At 41.5% G+C, this 19,215-nt stretch overlaps 1 pseudogene; it reads left to right on the forward strand.

Annotated features, from left to right (window-relative positions):
• Window positions 1–8,113: 8,113 nt before the first annotated feature.
• Window positions 8,114–19,215, forward strand: part of LOC110554699 (large ribosomal subunit protein eL37-like) — a 49,727-nt pseudogene continuing 38,625 nt past the window's right edge.

Raw genomic sequence — 19,215 nt, forward strand, 5'->3', positions numbered from 1 at the left:
GTTTCAATTAACTTTTTGTTTGTTGCTCATTCTGAAAGCTTTTATTGTTGCCAAATGCATTGCCATTCCCATTCAGTTATGAGACCTTTTATGTCAGCACTCACGGTGTAAGGAGTATGTCTGGGCTACTCAGTTATCAAAGCACTTGCTGTGTAAAGATAAGGACCAGAGTTTTGATCTCTGGAAGCCACATTAATGACTGGGAAGTCTGGAAGCCACCTGTAACTCCAGCTTCAGAAGGCAAAAACGTTGATCCATAGAGCAAGCTGCTGAGCCTAGGAGGAAAGTGATGCAGGGAGACTCTCAGCATCTACCTTGGGCCTTTATGTACACGCAGACACACGTGTGCCAACATAGGTGGGAACACACGTATTATACATATGTATGTATATATGCATATACATATACATGCATACATGCACATAAAAAAAATCACACCCCAGCATACACGAAAAGAATTAGAAAGAAGCTATAGTCTTTAGCAAGCACATAAGAAACAAAGGCCATAAAAGCTGGAGAGAAGATCAATACGAGAGGGGGCTTTACTAAGGAGCCAATAATTTTACAAGCCAAAAAGAAGGTGGGTAAAAGGGTCTGGAGAGATGGCTCAGAGGTTGAAAGCACTCGCTGCTCCTCCAGAGGTCCTGAGTTCAATTTCCAGCAACCACATGGTGGGTCACACCATCTATAATGAGATCTGGTGTTTTCTGGTGTGCAGGTGTACAGGCAGACAGAACATTCTACACAGGATAAATAAATGAATCTTTAAAAGAAGGTGGATGAACACCCCAGGGTCACCTGGAATTAGAGAGGCTGGCATGGGAAAGGAATGAGTCTGCAAATACCACTTTAAAATATGTTCGGCTGTGATATGTAGTAGTACGTATTTCTGAGGCCAGCACATGGCTGGAAAAGAAAGCAGGATAGAAAATTTGGAGAGAGCCCAGGCTATAGGTTGGATTAAAGGCCATCCCAAGCTACACAGTACAACCTTGTTTTAAAGAGACAAGAGCTGGGAGTGGGTGTACCTCACTGGCACATTGGATGCTGTGCAGAAGGGCCTGGGCTCAGCACCCAGCACTGAGCTGTGTGTCTGTAAACTAGTGTCTTTTAATCTAGTGTCTGGTACAGTGAGTGCTCCAAATACTGGCTTCCCACTCTTTCCGTACCTCCCTCCTGGATGTGGCCATGTTCATCTTTTGTTTTTCGAGGCTCTGCTTTTCTGCCGACCTTTGTCCACATTTTCAGGGTGAGCACTGTTTCTTCGTCCTGTCTGTCAAGCACCCTTCGTGGAAGGCTCGGTCTCCTCTTTGCCTGTTGGTTCCAATTGTCACTACCCACCTACAGTTCCAGAGGTTTCTGCTGGGTAGACGGTATCCTGTGCTTCAGTTTCAACCATCGTACACCCGGAAACAAGCTGTGTGTTAGGTTCCCTTTCTGCGATGACACATACCATTGATTTGAGCGCTTTGGGGGAGATTTTAGATGATTTGACAATCTTACTTATGAGCTACTGTATCAATCAGGAGTGAATTCATTTCGGTTAATGGAAACAAATTCGTTAAAATCATCAGAAGCATTTAACCTCGGGCAGTATCTCCTCCAGTCACTGGGCATTTAGAAATGTGAGGAGTGTGGTTTCAGTTGTCACGGTGACTGATGGTGCTCTGGTTTAGTGCCTGGGCACTGACGCCACCCACCCTGCAGTTTAAGCTGTGGCTCTGCGTAAAATGAAGAGCCGTTCCGTCGAAGATGTTGCTATAGCCCTGCTGAGAAACACAGCTTTGCGGAAGAAAGGTGGAATTTGACAAAAACCAGGTAAAACGAGGTATCTTTCTGTCCAGCCTCTAGAATCTTTTAAAGAAAAATGATAGAAAGACCTGGAGGGAACAGGGAGCCCCACAAGGAGACCAACAGAGCCAAAAAAATCTTGGCCCAGGGGGCCCTGCAGAGACTGATGCTCCAACTAAAGACCATGCATGGAGATAACCTAGACCCCTTGCTCAGATGTAGCCCATGGCAGCTCAGTGTCCATGTGGGTTCTCTAGTAATGGGAACAGGGGCTGTCTCTAACATGGACTCAGTGGCTGGCTCTTTCATCACCTCCCCCTGAAGGGGGTGTGCAGCCATACCAGGCCACAGAGGAAGACAATGCAGCCACTCCTGATGCGATCTGATAGGCTAGGGTCAGATGGAAGGGGAGGAGAACCTCCCCTATCAGTGGACTAGGGGAGGGATATAGGGGAGAAGAGGGAGGGACTGGGTGGAGATGATGGAGAGGGCTGGGATACAAAGTGAATAAATTGTAATAATAATAAATAAATGAAAAATGCAAATCTATTTTTCTAAGAGAGGTTTGGGGGGAAACTATATCTAGAACTAAATTCAGAACTTTTTTTTTAAAGAAAACAAAACTGTAAAATCTTTCCCAGTATCTTATTTAGCATCCCAGCTACCAAAAACCTCATTCCAATTCTCTGAAAATATATGGAACTGCCTTCTAGAACAGCTTGACCTAGGCATTTCTCTATTGTAGGGGTCCTTATCTTAACCTTTTTTTTTTTTTCTGGTTTCTTCAATTCTACAGCAGTGGTATGTAGAAGTGGTGTGTGTGTGTGTGTGTGTGTGTGAGAATATGTGTGAGTGAGTGTGTCTGTATCTGTCATATAGGGAGAAAGAGAGGATAGAATAAAGAGGGAGAGATGGAGGGAGGGTGTAAACATTTATTCTTTGCTTTGCCAATGGGCATTGGTTAAGACTTCAGGTAATCATTTAACGTTAATAACCAGCTGTACAGCAGTGTGTCAGGGGGGACCACAATGTACCCATCACTTCTATCCTGTGCTTTGCAGGCCAAATACTGTCTCCAGTTTCTATATTACTCACTCAGCCCGCTGTCTCATCAGCTTCGTCCTTCGGCTTTTCCAGGTCAAGCAGGTCTACCTTACCCAAGACCTTTTCACTTTAGTACTATGTGAGTATTTCTCTGTTCCAAAGTCCTGTGCAGGAAGCTCTTCCCTCTGAGCATGGGTGTAGCCTTCCTCAGTCTTGGCTGTGGCGGGTGGGCTGGCCTTCAGCTGTGGGTAGAGAGACTCGAAGAAGAAAGGAATGATAGATACTCCTTACCCAGCACCCCAGGTTCATTTAGTTCGCGGTGACAGCTAATCAATCGGAGTAAATTCCAGCCTGAGGATGAGGCGATATCTTGATCTTATTATTCCTCTAAAGCAACTTAAACTAATCCTGCCAGCCAATTAGCGCCGAAGTGCAGGCAGGCTCAGCGTGGTGCGTCCCCTTCCTTCCTGACCCTTCCTGATTGTGGAGCGAGTTCAAAGCGGAGGTTTAGACGTTGACTTTTTCTGGTTTTCAACCAGTTTTCTCTAAAATATTAATATTTAACATCAAGGGTAGCTTGATTATAAACTCACAGAATATTTTAATGGTATTACAGGCACTTAAAATGAAAGTGAGCTGCCGAGTTAGTGCTGGTTCATTAACTCCGGGACACTGGAGATACTAATTAATTTAAATAATTTCAAGGCCATTAATTAATCCACATTGAGAGCCAGTGAGGTGTGCTCGAGTGGAGCGATGTTACAAAAAAAAAAAAAAATAATAATCGTATTCCTTTCTTCTAACTAATATTTGCTGAAACTCCATCCTTGAAAACACCCACTGTTTTGACTGCTGAATTGGAAGATGAAAAAGAAAACATTTTATGTCGACAAGAAGTTAAAGATACTCTTTCTAGGTAGGATCTTAATCAAATGACGACTTCCGCAGTGCTGATAACCCACCTACAGCTCATCCCAGTCTTACACACAGGAAGGGGAAGGCGCAAGCCCACAGCTCCCTCGCCGAGCGCACACAGAAGTGGGGGTCAGCAATCACGGCCTTCTCCCGAAGGGTTATGCTGGCTGGGGCCAGGGGGTCAGCAGTCGCGGCCATCTCCCGAAGGGTATGCTGGCTGGGGCCAGGGGTCGATGTTGCTGTGCTCCAAGGTGGAAGGACAGCCGTTCAGTCCATCCATACCGCAAGCTGAGGAGCCGGGTTCCTCGTTTGTTCTGCCGCTTCCTGAACTAGGTGTCTGGGGTTCTGAGAACCCTGAATAATGACAAACCTTATATTGTTTCCAAAAACAGGTCGTTTTATAGCCTGTCTGCGTGTGTTTGACACTCCATGCGTTCATACTGTATTCTTCCCAATTTTAATTTTGTTGTTTAAAGTTTTTTTTTTTTTTTTCAGAGAAAAAGTTATCTGAGAATTGTTAATCATTTTTGTAAGGAGAAAAGGTAAGAATTATATGTAAATAGTGGACAAATAAGCCTAGGAATATGGATCTTTAATAAGCCAACGGGACTCCCTGAGGGGAGAACAAAACAGATTTTCAGATAGACCCGATCATCATTCTATACTCAGCTGTCTTTTGAAATTTTTTTTTAAAGTTAACGACATAATAGAAACAAAAATTCAGGAAAGAGTTAAACAATCTTAATTCTGGTTGAAATTTTAATTTTTAAACACAGAGTCACAAATGTATGTGTATGTCTCTATGTAACTAACCACTACCCCTATCAAATATATGTGTATGTCTCTATGTAACTAACCACTACCCCTATCAAATATATGTGTATGTCTCTATGTAACTAACCACTACCCCTATCAAAATGTTCCTGAAGACATTCTTTCTCAACCCAGCTCCCATTTCTACAGAGATAACAATTTCTCTGACTGCTAGCATCGTTGGAGAATTATGCTGCTTATCAAAAAGCAATTAAATTTTAAGCTAGAAAAGTCTAATTTATTTGCCACTAATTACCAAGTTTTAATGAGTATTTTATCATAAGCTTTATTCAAACTCTAGAGACTTATTAATGAACACAACAAGAAACAATTTCTCATTATTTTAAATAATGTTATAATCATTTTTTTGAGGCAGAGTCTTACTCTATAGCTCAGGCTCACACCCATGATTTTTCTGCCACAGCCTACTGCATGCTGGGTTATAAATATGCCCCACCACATCTGGCTTCTTCTTATTCTCACTAATATTTAATCTGTGTATCCTTAAATTTTGTTCTGTGTCTCATGTAAAATATATTGCAAACGTAATATTTGTCCATTTATATTATATTTTATAGCTTTAATATTGGATTAGGAATGAAAAAAAGACATTAAAAAAATCCAGTGGGCTTGACTTTGAACACGAGAAGGGTTACAGAGATGCCAGAATGTCACTGGTTCTCAGTGGGAACTCTGAGTGTCAGGACCCGGTCACCGTGATATCATGCTGTTATCGACTGGTGCTGCAGACTGCAGGGAAAGGAAGAGCGTTTCTCGTTACTGCAGAGCGGGAGGTGGAAAAACGGTCCCCGGAAGACGCAAACATGGCAGCAGCACAGGCCATCGGCTGCGCAGGCTGAAGCACACGCTGTTTCTCACGGTGGAAGTGCTCATTTTACTTTAACTACAAAAGGACAGGTGAACCTTCACCTTGAATCAGAAAGTTCTGTGCGGGCCGCAGGTCTACATATGGTGACCAAATGGCTGTCCTTCTGCCCTTCCCAGAAGAGGGACTTCGAAGGCAGTTGTGAATCACACAGCTCTCCTGGCCCAGGGCTCTAGGGTGTGACAGCTCTAGCATCAGAATGGCGCTGGGAGTTTCCTGAGTTAGAATTGAACAGAAATACAGGCAGTTTGCTGTTATTTGATTTTTAATTTTTATTTATTTATTTATTTATTTTTCTTTTTTTATTTTTTATTAATTACAGTTTATTCACTTTGTATCCCCCCATAAGCCCTTCCCTCCTCCCCTCCCAGCCCTACCCTCCTTCTCCCTTCTTCTCGATTGCCCCTCCCAAGTCCACTGATAGGGGAGGTCCTCCTCTCCTTCCTTCTGATTTTAGTCTATCAGATCTCATCAGGACTGGCTGCATTGTCCTCTTCTGTGGCCTGGTAAGGCTGCTCCCCCCTCAGGGGGAGGTGAACAAAGAGCAGGCCAATCAGATTATGTCAGAGGCAGTCCCTCTTCACATTACTATGGAACACATTTGGATACTACGCTGTCATGGGCTACATCTGTGCAGGGGTTCTAGGTTATCTCCATGCATGGTCCTTGGTTGGAATATATTTATTTTTTATAATGTTCATGTAAGTATATATGTTTAAAGTATTCCTCCCCACTGTCCCCCTTTCCTAGATGGTTTTTCTTCTACTTTCATGCTATATATACATGTGATTTTCTTGTAGCTGTACAAAATGTAGGAACTACAAATGAAAGATAACACGAAATTTGTCTGTCTGAGAGTATCTTCATTCACTAACATGCTGATCTCCAGTTATATTTATTTTCCAGATAAGGGAGTAACTTAAATATTTTTTTAGATGGCTTCATAAACATCCATACTTTCTGAATGAGTCTCTAGTCCCCTAAAAAATAATGCTAGTGATGGGACCTCATAAAATGCTTTTATGCAGCAAAGAAACAGTTAAACAAGTCATCAGTCAACCTATAAAACTTGAAAAATTATAAACATATGTAGTAGCTCTTAGAAGATGGAGAGGTACTAAAGTAACATTTGAAAAATGTTTTACAAGGTTTAATTCGAGTGTTTAGGGAGGCGGAGGCAGGAGGATCTCCCTGGATTCAAGTCCAGCTTGTCTACTTAATGGGTCCCAGGCCAGCCAGAGCTACATGGTGAGACCTTGTTTCAAAAAACATGCTTTTTGTTAATTTTAAAATGTGTATGTGTACATGTTTGGGGTAGCACGCGTACCTGGGAACAGGTATCCCTGTAGGCCAAAGGTATCGACTCTCCTGGAACTGGAGTTACAGGCAGTAGGGAGCTACCTGACATAGGGACTGGGAAGATTCTCTGCAAGAACAGCATATGCCCTTATGTGATCACTGAGCCTCCTCTCTAGCCCATTTTACAGTCGTAATATAAAGAAGGGCCTAGTTTCCTCACCACTGAGAAGCCAGTGTCTCCGTAGGAAATGACCTATGTGCAATAGAGTTTGGTTCATCAGAAAAAGGCTTCTGGAGAGCGGGCGAACCACAGAAGTGTGCATGGAGGAGGTGCCGGGGAGATAGATGCTTGTAGATTGTGCTGTCTCTTCTTCCTAGACGGTCTGTGATGTTTCCAAGAAGAACACTTATTCTGAAAACCATCAGGAGAGACTCATGACTGACATGTTTTTATGATATTCTTTCTCTGTTTGACGAGAAAAATCTACTGGAATTGGCTAATTTACAAACGAAGGGGTTTATTTTCTCTTTGGCATGTGGACATAATTGCATCCATTAACTACAATGGGAGTTCGGGGGTCTGAAGGGGAATGCATGGCTAAAGATGCGATGCTGGTGCAGGGCTGTGGAACCCACAGAGAGGAAATACACAGCCTGTTCCAACACCCAGCTTGTGCATTGTGGACATGGGAGAGCAGTTTGAAAGCTCCCACATTCTCTTCTATTGATGCTCTCTACAAAGAAATAGAATAGAAGCAAGTATATCCGAGACCAATTTTATGAGGCCATTGAAAAAAATCAGAGATTGTCTCAGCCCCAGCCTGGTGATTTTGCTCTGAGTAACAGGCAATAGTGACAGTCCTACACCACAGCAACTTCTGTATCTGGTGACTAACGTAGTCTGCCCCCGGAAGGTCAGGCCAGCTAATGCAAACTTCCATAAAATTCAGAGGAGAGCCTTGTCGCCTGAGAAATGAATATGAGATATTATCAAAGAAGCAAGCATTTCATAGGGACTTTTTTAATTCTAAGAATAGGTATCAGTAATATACAGGCATTCCAACAACAACAACAACAACAAAAAATGACACATGATATTACAAAAACAGCTTAATGAATGAATTTACTACCCCGTGGCATGACATGCTCTGAGAATGACCAAAGGACTCTGAGTAAGCAGAATTCTCTTTAGCAACTATTTCATTCTGTGAATGTTGGCTTGCTCAGTCTCTGGCACCTATCAGGAGCATTTGCAGAATGGAAGAATTCTCATTCATGGGGAGAGGGCTCAGTTAGCAAAGAGCTTGTTGTGCAAGCATGAAGACCTGAGTTCAATCTCCCATAACCCATATAAAAAAGTCAGGCATGGCAGTAGGCACCTACAACCCCAGCACTGAGGAGGTGGCGGCAGGAGAATCCCTGGAGGCCCTGGCCTTCCCGTCTAGTGTAGTTAGCAACTTCAACGCTCAGTGAGAGACCCACCCAGTCAAAAAAAATTAAGGTAGAGAGTGATTACGGAAGGAAGTTGAATTAGACCTCTGGATAATAGACTCACATGTAAGCATGCTTACACATGCTTATATGCACACATACATGGATGCATACACACACACACACACACACATTCTCACCCATACCTTGATATTTTTCCTTTTGGCACAGATTCTCCTTTTTAGGCCCCACGTGACTATTCCACTTCCGGCCAATAGGTTATAGATGGAAGTAGCAGCATTACATAAGGACCAATGTTCTCTTTCCTCTGTCTTTGTTTGGAATGAAAATACACCACATTCTGGATGGTTTGGCTAATAAGATAAGCCCTACCCTGATGCTACCCATCTTCAGCATTGGTCCATGAATCTGCCTAGAGAATGAATGTCCTTGGGAAACCATTACCTGAGAAGGCTTAGTGTGAAACAGATGTAATCCCTGGCTTACATAATTGCAAGTGTCTTAGGAATTTGTTGTTACTGTAGCATAGTGTAGCCTAACCTGACTAAGATAGTGAAATGCTCTAAGAGCCCAGGGAAAGGAGAACTAACTATTGAAAGGAATTTAAAAAATAAAAAAGGACTTTGGAAATGGTGAGCCAGCAAGATCATAAACACAACTGAGAGTTAGTCAGGCAGATGGGTAGAGCGACAATTCAATGTAGCAGAAACACCCCAGGCAGGGACTTGTGGCCCCATGTGCTGGGAATGCTATGCATGGCTTTGTCTAGCTGCAGGTGACTGGGAAGATGACATTTGTCAGACCTTGAGTTGAGTTCATTGCTGAAGAATGCCTTTCCCATGAGCTGGCTGTGGATGGTAGGAGACAGCAAGAGGCTCAAGTAAAATGCCAAGGCTTTTGCTTAATCATGATAATTAGAGGTGAAATGAAGGGTTTCCTTTCTACCTTGGGCATTCTGCCCTTGTCACTTTACAGGAGCTGACACAGCCTGGGAAGGCCTCTTACACTCCTACCTTTGGGCTCACCGAAGTCTCTATAGAGCGGTTAAAATTCCAGATCAGCGGTGTAAATAGGAATTATCCCGGCAGAATTAACAAGAGTGGGCTGATGCCACTTGAGTGTATATATTTATAGTCTTAGAAAAGGAAACCCAAAGATACCCTTGGTGCAGCAACATATTCTGCAGCAGATTTGGTTCTGCGGAAAGTGACAGTGAGACCATTCTCTAGGCTTAATTATTTTTAAACTGCCTTTTGTGGGGATTACAAATTTCATATTGTGGTAGTGCCTGCTATCATAGAACTTAGATGCTTTGAGGAACTAACAGGCTAGAAAAAAAATACCATTTTATCATCTACAAGAATTAGTTTGCCTCTCCCCATTTTTCGTGACATTTATTTTTAAGACATGCTAATTAATACGTGGTTTTATAACAGTTGAGTCTATAAACTCTTCCACTCATAGGCAGAAATAGGTTTTTTTCTTTTTAATTTCTCTCAAAGGGATTGTAAACCAATTTAAGTCAATCTCTTCAATTTCACAACAGATATTACAAATGACCTGTTCTGATCACACAGGATTTAAGTGCTTCGATTAGTATGGCTAACAGAATAGGGTTTTGTCTCTTAAGAAGCTTTCGCATGAGTGAGAAAAAAGTTATATGAATATTGACTGTAATGTTAGGTGACATTATGTGATTTATGAAACTATAAACCAGGGAAGTGGTAGAGGGTTATGGGTTGTTTTGCTATGATGCTCTGTGGTTGGAAAGTCTGCTACCTTGAGATGGCGGTATCTACGCAGACGCCTAAAGCCAGTGAAGTAGAGTCCATATGACAGTTGAGAGCTGCGGAGATACCCAGCTAGGAAGAGCAGACAGTGTCACCTGAGGTGAGGTGTACTGGCCTATTTCAAGTATAAAAAATGAGGCCAGTGTAAACGGGGTGAGCAAGGAACAGAGTAGGGTAAATCCAAAGATGTCATGGGTTAGCTCGTACAGGTTCAACATAAGAACTTACTTTGAGTGTAACGGGAGGCCTCTACAGGCCTTCAAAAGCAGGTGTGTGGTGTGCCTGCTGTGGAGGTAAACATTACTCCACACATTACTTCTGTTGTTTAGATCAAATACCTCAGAGGAGCAACTTAAAGCAGGTGCTACTGTCTGGGCTCGCAGTTGAAGGGCTACGAAGCACATCTTTGTTGGGGAAGGACAAACGGCAGGACTGTGAGGCAGTTGGCCATGTGGCCTCTGCAGTAAGGAAGCAGAGAGCGATAAATGCTTGGTACCCAGCCGTCTCTCTTTGTTCTTCAGTCCCCAAACCTACCCAATCAGTGTTGCCATTCAAGGTGAGTCTTCCCTCTTCTGTCTGGAAACACTCTTTATATATATATATATATATATATATATATATATATATATATATATATGGGATGTTCAGTAAATACTTGAGTAAATACATAGATTGCTTACAAGCAAACTGAACCATTTGAAGCCAGGGAAGGAAAAAGGGAACTAATATAATTTTATACCCAGTAAAATGAAGAAAATTACAAAATACAGGTTGTAATAAAATTCAGAATGAGAGTTCAACTAACTTGAAATTTTAAAGTACAGTACATTTTTCACAGTGCTCTAAAATACTTTTGATCAAATTGCAAACATCTTTCAGAAGTATGAAATCACAATGCTAACAAGGGTTAGCATTTTCCTTTTGTTTGTATAGAACATCACACTGACTCATGTAATATAATATTTGAAAACTGTTTTCTTCTTAAATTTAGAAAACTAATCTCCATTTTGAATATAGACAGGCCTTATGGAACTGATGTTTGAAAAATTAATATCAAACAATTTTGGTAGAGCAATAATAAAATGCAAATGCTACAGAACAAACATATTTATTTAGGAAAAAAACCTGTAGTTTGGCAACAACACAAGTAAATATTAATATTAATTTCAATTAAGAGAATATTGTATAACTGCATAATCTAAATTCCCTTGCCTACTAATGAATATATTCTTTAAATATCTGCAACAAGATGACAACTCTTAACAACTTACATTTTCCCAAATACACATGTATCCTAACACAACTGATACTATATATCATATACCCATACGTTAATAATCTTAGGTAACTGGAAACACTCTTAAGGACACACCCAGTGATGTTTTCATGGTGACTCTAAACTTACTTAAGAATAAAGATTAATAGTAAGGGGAACAAGGACTATTACTAACAGGAACTCAATGACTGGCTCTTTGACCTCCCCACCTCCCAAGGGAGGAGCAGTACTCTTAGGCCACAGAGGAGGACTTTGCAGCCAGTCTTGAAAATACCTGACAAAAGGGAGTCATATGAAAGGGGAGGAGGTCCTCCCCTATTAGTGGACTTGGAAAGGGGCAGGGAGGAGATGAGGGAGGGAGGGTGGGATTGGGGAGGGAATGAGGGATACAGCTGGGATACAGAGTTAATAAAATGATACTAATGAGAAAAATAAAATTATGGAAAAGAAAAAAAAAAGAATAAAGATTAATCACTATACTCCCAAATTCACACACACTTTGAAATGTGCCTTTATACGAAGATTGGAATTTTAGAGAAGTAATTAATATAAAACAATTTCCTATAATTAGACTCTCATTCAATGGCTGTGACTTTAAGAAGATGTTAGGGTACAGCACATGTATTTGCACTGGAAAGGACACCTGCAGCCAAAGAGAGAAGCCAGACTTGGACTTCTAGAATGTGAGAATAAAACTTCTGTTGTTTTAATTCCTCTGACAGCCGTGCTCTGTTAGGGGAGCTTGAGCTAAGACTCGGACCTTCCATAAGACAGGCCACCTCAGCATCGGCATGCAGAACTTGGAAGAAGAGCCCCAGACCCAGGCAGAAGGTGTTCAGTAAGCCAGATAGAACTGCTGGTGCTCAGTTCTGTGAGGGAGAAGAGGAGATGGTGTAAAATGACCATTTTGAGTTGAGTATGTATTTTTAGTATATTCTGAAGCCACCCTTGGAACAATGCTGGATATGAGACATAGACTCAGACTGGCTCCAAGGGGTGAGCGTGCGTGCGTGTGTGTGTGTGTGTGTGTGTTTTCTTTTTGTCTGAGCAATGAACAAAATGAAGTTGTCACATACTGGGATGGAAAGGGAAGAGCAAGGAGCCATGTCAAGATGAGGTGTGGGAATCAACGGGAAGCATGAGCTGTCTTAGAAGCTAGAGGAAGGAAGGTAGTGAGTTCAAGGCTAACCTGGGATAAATAGAAAGTTCTAGGTCAGTCAGGGCTTTAAAATGAGATGCTATAACAATACAACAATAACAAAACAATAGATTCTGCCCAGCCCTCTTCTTCAAAATTAAGCAAGAATAACACCAGAAGAGTGAGCTGTGTGAGAGTTAATGAATAAATAGCAAGTCCCATGTAATGGGTTGCAGAAGGGTCTTTTCTTTCTTTCTTTCTTTCTTTCTTTCTTTCTTTCTTTCTTTCTTTCTTTCTTTCTTTCTTTCTTTCTTTCTTTCTTTCTTTCTGGAGCAACCACCTGGTCATTACACAAGATGCTCTCTGAATAAATAAATTTGAAGATGAGTGTTTTTAGGAATTTCGTTCTGTTCCTCCCAACTTTGGGAAAGCATCTTAGCTATTTGTGTATGAAAAAGCAAAAGCAATTGGAAACAATGTGCACAGTACTACCTAGACTCTGAGCCAGTCTGACTTCGATTAGACAGCAGCCCACGGGTTCACGATATATCAATACACAAACCACATCATGGTTTTGGAGGCATTTTTCAAATGAGTTGAAACATGACCTGCCATTAAAATTAGAGCATGTTGGATATTCTCTGACCTGGAATGTTCTTGTCTTGTTCCTTCTCTCCTAGCGATTTTAGTTTATAGTGCTCTTTGGGATGTATGTTTATGGGGACCTGGAAGGAATGAATCTTCTAAGGCCAGACCTCATAGTGCTGTGGCTACTCAAAGGGTTTTGCCTCTGCATGGTGAAAACTTGCTCCAAGATCTGGTGTGGGCTCCAGAAGGAGCAGAGGGCCGGGTGGAGAGATTTCAAAGTTCCATCCCCACACACAGTGATGTAAATTTTTGTAGACTACATTTTTCCAGATGTGATTTTCTCATTATTTCGATAACATATTAAAGTTATTAAAAAATTTCAAGACAACTACAAAGATCTCCTGACTATTTCATATTTAGAGCCTCAATTATTGACATTTTTAGAATGCTGTATGTGTCTATCTCCTTTTCTCTGAATTACAGGTGATATAATTATAGGTGATATAATTATATTTTAGCATTCGTTTCCTTACAAGTAAATATTTTGTTACATTAAGATAGCTATCATGTAAACAAACTGGGAGTTTCACATTAATGGAATATATTATTATTCTAACCGCAGTCTAGCTGTGTTCTGTTTTCTTCAACAATGACAATGCTGCCTTTTGTAGGCACTTCCCCCCGCCCCCACAAATCTCTGATCATATCTAATGAACATAGATGGTCTTTAATTGTCCTGGCCTCATTCTCTCTGTCATAGAGCAGATTCTCAGGTCTTTGCTCCTTGGCCTTGGGCTCCTTGAAAAGCAGGGGTTATTTATTTTCTTCACTATCTGTCCAGTTGGATTGTAACTTTTTCCTATAACTGGATTCAGCTTTGAATGTTTGGTCTGAACAGCACGGATGGAATGCCATGGTCCTCAGTTCAGCCTATCAGGTGACACTGATGATGATGGTGACTTTGCTTGCACAGTTTAAGAAGATGTAGATGCTTCCTGTTACAACTATGGTGGTGAATGGCAATCTTTGAGGTAACAATAGAAGGTGTATAAATATCATTTATTTTCAAGTGTTTGCCTATTTATCTCAATACCTAATGGTGAATCTCTGCATTTTATTTTAGCAGAATGGATTTCATTGGTTGTAAATGACAAAAACATCTTAAAAATATTTTATTTAGATGCATAGAGTTTATTGAACAGATCATGTAGGATTATTCCTCCCTACATGCATTCATGATACTCTGGGGATCACAGCTGGGGTAAGCGCACACTCAGGTCCCTTGTTGGTATCAATAGTTTGGTTATCTGAAGCTCTGGGAAGTCATAAAAGTAATGGACCTCCTGGGAAGCTGGGGTGTCTCTTTCAGCCATCCCTAATATGTGGAGACCACCGAGTTGACAGATCTGTTTGTTGTGGGATGTGTAGTCCTGACAGGAGCTTCTGGATGTTTTAATAAGTGTTATAAAACCTGTCCCTGATAATGAGGTTGGCTTGTTTTCATTTGCCTTTTTCTTTTCAAAAGTGGAAAGCAGCAGCCTTCCAGTTACTTGAGATGACATTTTATGTTCTGATAAATTTATGTGTTGAGTCGATGAGTGTGAAAATGTACTTTCAAGCCTATTTCATGATCCTCACATTTTGGCGAACACGTATTATACTTTTCCCCCCTCAGTTTTTCTGTGAATAACAGCTGTGTGATACCATGCAAAACAAATTAAGGTCTAAATTATTTATGTGTTAAAATGGTAATCCATGCTAAACGGTGTTATTATTGACCAGGAATAATTTGATTAATTCGTAAATGATGTCTTATGAATAATAAAATTGTTCTGTCAATATTCAGCTAAATGGAAACATATAGTCTTAGTTCTGACTTCTCCCCAGAGCATCAGTAACATGGGAGAATCAGTCTGTCCTTGAAGGGGACCAGAGTCACTTTGGTGCAACCTTGCTGCAGCTGTGGATCCCTTGACCAGTAGCTGTTCCCTTCCCAGCCTTTCTCCATTTGACACAGGCGCTCAGGACGTCACAGAGGCTTCAGTGAGATGTCTCACTAAGGGACAAAGTGAGCCCCTCCCAACATCATATAATTCACCGGGACACACCCACCTCGAAGCCTTAGCCACAACGGCTTTCTGCAGAACCACGGAGTGTGGAGAACTGGCTTCTCTTTGCTCATTAATGTGCATTTGTGTGGAAGTCTCAAACAGTTTTGGCAGGAACAGCACAGAAAGGATGTGTGTTCTCTGAGCATCTTATCAGGAGACAGGTACCTAACTGTTCCTGTACAGATCCAATGCATAATCTGGTGAGACGGCATGAAACAAATTCTAGTCTGATTTGGGCATCTTCTGAAAGTAAGGACTCCTAAGAGGGTGTTTGTAGCAAAAGGTATGGCAATGTAGAAAGCCACCTGCATAGGGGAACATGCTATTCTGACAATTGCCCGTGGTTGTATCATTTTGTACTATAGGGCATATGGCAGGTATTGAATGGGAACGGAAATGAACAGACCTTGTTCGTGCGTGGCCACATCTTGAAAGATGTTTGCTTTCTTAGCTTAGGCTGAATATTGCTGAGTCTTTGCATGCCTCCAGGTACTTAGACCTGGCTGGGGGTTGTGGAAGAAATAAAGAAAAGACAGACATACGGAAAAAGGAAAAGTTTTGGATTTTGGTGGATGGGGCTCTCTGATGGAGAAACCTCAGCGTCCCAGAATCTCAGTGTGTTTATTACACAGAATTGAATCAGGCGACGGGGCTATTGCATACAGCTGGACAAAGAGGCCCGGTTATGACGTTCAATAGATAAGAAGCAGGGCCTATGGTATACAGCTGGGTCAGGGAGGCAGGTGTAGCTAATCACAGGAGGAGCAGTCTCTATATGGGAACAGTTTTCAGGCTATAAACATCCTCAGATTGAAAGCTATGGTAGACATCTTGTACACAGACTGTCAGACTCATGCTTGGTCCCCTGAGGCAAGCGTTGGCATTTCACTATGAGACTCATCCCAGTAGAAAGGCTTTGCATTCCTTCATGAATCGGGGGCTCTGCGGCCATGCCCATATCAACAGCACACATTGATTCAGGACTTTGTTCCCTCACAGCTTCCTCCACTCCCTACCAAATATCATCATTGGCTTGGACTGATTATTATTGCATCTGATATGCTTCCTTCTGACTTGGTTATTTTGAGGATCAGCAAATCCAGTCCAATGTGAAGGAGTGAGTTTGTTGAAGAGTCAATACAATAAATATATTATTTTTTCTCAGTCTTAGCAGTTAGAAGTACTAAGTTATACTTAATCACTATAACTAAATTATAATTTAATCACACCATAACTTCTTTATTTAAAACCAGACAAGGTGTTATAGATCCAAATGCAATCTTTATCCTCTTTGGGACAATGCTCATGGAGCCAGGGGAGTCTGGCTGTCTAGCATTGGCTGCCCCCACATATACAGCACCCCTTTGCTGCTGCTTGTTTATTGAACTCATGGGCTAATAGGTCACTGTTTTATTAAGTAGAAGGTTTATGGATGGCTAGATAGTCAATAACATTGACCACTCATACATCAAATAATTAAGTCAAATGAAACCAACACAAGGTAGGCTTACCATTGCATTTAAAGTAATTTCCCTAGGTACTTTGGCTGCTAAAATTTGTTTTTCTAGACCCTGACCCCAGACTATTCTGGGCTTTGTGGTGGTAGCAATGGGTGCTGGGGGTGGCTATAGAGTAACCAGCACACCCATTCCTGTAGCTGAGCATTTGTGAGTTTCTGTCACTAAAGAGACTGTGTGAGGGTGCCAAGTTTAGTTCACTGCTCATCCCCTCAGGGGCTTGCTACGGGGTACTTCTGGATCTTCTAGAACTCCAACAAGAAGACCGAAATCACCACACTGCCCACATTCCTGCAGAACATTAACTGTTTCGGTACAACGTCCTCACTTGCTGTCTGCCTGGCAGACAAGTTGGCTGGTTCTCAGACATGGTGTTAGTTAACAAAATACCCAAGTCAATCAAGTTAGAAAGAAGAAAGGTTTAGGTTGGCTTTCAGTTTGGGAGGTTTCAGTCCACGTTCGTTCGGCTCTGTTCTTCGGGCCTGTGACAAGGTGTAACACACAGCAGGAGCACACTGAGAAGGGCCATCCAGGAAGCAAAAAATAGAGGAGGATGCTGCAGTCTCAACTTCCTCTTCTTTGGCACTCACCCCTCCACGCTACCGTTTTGGTAGGCCTCACCTCTTGAAGGTCCTATCCCCTTCCAAACCTTTATCATCCCGGTCTTCGAGGGACACTTGACCAACTAAATGGAGACTTTTTTTTAAAAACCTATTTTGTATGACAATACCAAAGACAGGAATTCAGAAAGACCAAGTTTCCACCAAACTTGGCACCAACTTTAGTTTCAGATATGTCAACCACCTATAAAACACTGTGTGTTGTAGAAAACTTTGTCTATCATCGTCACACATATTGACACGGATACTTGAAACCATAGGCAGTTACAGTCTTTGTTCAACAGACAAGTTAGTTGTGGAATAGGAAGTGATAAGGCTGGCGTTCAAAGTGAGTCATATTGCCCTCAGTGAATTTTGGGATGGAGGAATCAGTCAAATGTAATGATTCAGGTTGCAGTAATCCAAGTTTTCTGTAACATATTTAAAAACATGTACATATTCATTGTACAAAATTGATGGGTTTCACTGACATTTCCATCTGTGTCAGGTACTTGGATCCCGCCCTAATAGCCTCGCTTGTCAATCTCTTCCCACCTCTGCTGGAACCCCTTTTCTTCCAAAATTATCTCCCTTCTAGATCTCACATGTGAGAGAAAACATGACATTTTCCTTTTTGAGTCTTTTTGAGGTTTGATTTTGGTGATGATCTCCAATGCCACCCATTTATTGCAAATGGTATAATTTCATTCTTATTGGCTGACTGAAACTCTATTGCAGATACTTACCACATTTTCTTTATCTGTTGATGGGCAGGATTCCATAGCTTGGCTATTATACACAGTGAAGTGATAATTGTGGATGTTCAGGTATCTCTGTTGTACATGTCTATATTTCTTCATGTACTTACCCAGGACTGTAACACTTTCTAAGGTTTAAATCTAAGATGAATCTATGAAAAGAGAATGCTGACTTAGAAGAACATTGTTCCACTAACGTCTGTGTCTCTAAGAGGACAGTAGGTATTATTTATGTGTTTAGAATATTATGGTCATTATTCCAAGCTCTTGGGTATATAATTGTGGCATTAATCCTCAGTGTAGACCTATAAGATACTGCTATAATTCTCTGAAACCTACTTAAGTAGACAAGAGTTTCCTCAGTGTTAAAAATGTTCTTCCAGTTTCATTGAAATATGATTGACAAATGACAATTGTGATATATCCAAGATATACAACATGGCTATGTATATATACTTACTTATGTATGCATACATACATAGTGCTAAATGATTACCATATGCCAGATATCTAACCCATCTATCACCTCATGGTTATCTCTCTTTGTGTGTATAGGGATGTGAATGGTGAGGATAGTTTTGAACTGTTCTCTAAGCAAAATTCAAGTATATAATAGACTACAGTTTTCTGAAACTTATAGGTCTCTGAAACTTACTGTATAAGTGAAAGTTGGTACCCTATGGTGTTGGCATACTTAAAAAAACTCTTATGTATGTTTCTTTTATCTCTTTCTCCCTACTCCACCCCAATCCCTTCTAACACCCCAATACCAGGTAGGAGAGAGAGGAGGTTAGTGGAGAGAGGGGGTGGAGTTTTCTCTGACCTGCTTCCTTATGGTCGGGTTGTCAGGTTCCTTGGAGCCAGCCCAATCCTCGTTTCAGGAGATCTCCATCTTGTTTCACAACAGCAACCCAGAGCCTCAGCGGGGAGGAGCAGGGACAGCCGTGTTCTTTCTCCCATCTCCTCTCTGGTCTCTAGCATTCATTCTCTCTCCAGAGTCCTCAGATTCAAACTATCTGCAGTTGGCAAAGAGCTCTTCTCAGAGCCCGCAGGCAGCAAATAGTTTGCTGCCGTGGACCACCTGAATCTGTCCCACATCCACACCTGGGACCAAAACAAAAACATGTTTATATCCACAACACTGTGAACCACATCTTCCGTTTTTCCTACTTTTCTCATTTTTCATCTGTGTCCACTTTCTTCTTCTGAGTTCCACTTGTTTAGATTTCACATAAAAA

The sequence above is a fragment of the Meriones unguiculatus genome, chromosome 19, assembly GCF_030254825.1.
Source record: "Meriones unguiculatus strain TT.TT164.6M chromosome 19, Bangor_MerUng_6.1, whole genome shotgun sequence".
Taxonomy (NCBI): domain Eukaryota; kingdom Metazoa; phylum Chordata; class Mammalia; order Rodentia; family Muridae; genus Meriones; species Meriones unguiculatus.